The sequence below is a fragment of the Seriola lalandi genome, unplaced genomic scaffold (genome assembly GCF_002814215.2).
Source record: "Seriola lalandi dorsalis isolate HSWRI2012SDOR001 ecotype SW California unplaced genomic scaffold, Sedor1 jcf7180002050330, whole genome shotgun sequence".
Classification (NCBI taxonomy): Eukaryota; Metazoa; Chordata; class Actinopteri; order Carangiformes; family Carangidae; genus Seriola; species Seriola lalandi.
This window is the reverse complement of record NW_019520883.1, coordinates 1-888: the sequence shown is the minus strand read 5'-3', so window position 1 is coordinate 888 and position 888 is coordinate 1. Positions and strand designations below refer to the sequence as shown.

At 37.0% G+C, this 888-nt stretch overlaps 1 protein-coding gene across 1 annotated transcript in view; it reads right to left on the bottom strand.

The window, feature by feature from the left end:
• LOC147819702 (CREB-regulated transcription coactivator 2-like) overlaps nucleotides 1-849 on the bottom strand; it is a gene marked incomplete at its 3' end in the record, with an annotated part of 14675 nt that extends 13826 nt beyond the window's left edge. The window contains exon 1 of the mRNA XM_087171923.1: nucleotides 735-849. The remainder of the gene's footprint in view (nucleotides 1-734) is intronic.
• Nucleotides 850-888: the final 39 nt, after the last annotated feature.

The window sequence follows — 888 nt, the reverse complement described above, 5'->3', positions numbered from 1 at the left end:
TCATATTTTAATCAGCATTAAAAATAGGAATTGAAAAAAGAATTTATAAATGAACGATTAATAAACCAATAAATACTCCGTTTTTCAAGTTTTTCAACATGAACACTCATTAAATAAACCATTTATAAATAAATGTATTAATTCATGAATAAATAAAAGTATTAAAAGTGAGAATATATTCCTGGATTCTCTTCAATTTCCATTTCCTTTTTCCAGCTGCTTTTCCTGTTAGCTAATCGGTTAGCTTCGTCATTTAGCCTTTCACTGACACTGACCCAACCAATCACAGAGCTTGTTGCATCCCACGGCCAACTGAGATTGTTTAGCCTGGTTTTATTGGTTTTGACGAAGCTAATTGATTAGCTACCAGGAAAAGCAGCTGGAAAAAGGAAATGGAAATGGAAGAGGGAGTCCATTTATAAAATGTCTTTTCAAATAGTTTTTGTTATTTATTCTTGAAACAATAAAGGTATTAAATTTAATGAGAGTTTTTGTAAATCCATTTTTAAATCTTTCGTATTTATTGATGGATAAATGCATTTATAAATTATTTTTACAATTCATGTTTTTAATGCTGATTAAAATATGAAATTAAGAAAATCCTTTATTATTTTTCCTGTGACATCACTGGTCCTCCATGTTTTTAGTGACTAACGTCTTCAGTAGGAACCAATGGGCTCGCAGCTGAGAGCCACAGACAGAGCAGGGAGGCCAGAAAACAAAGTAAAGGATACTTGTCGGTTGCGGTACGGTCGGACCGGCGAGATGAACCGGCGGTCCCTCTGGACTCGCTCCACCAGGCCGTGATGCCGAGTCGACCGGTTCGACTCCAGAGTGGAGGGGAAGGAGCCCTGAGGAGGAGAGAGAGAGAGGGAGAGAGAGGGAGAG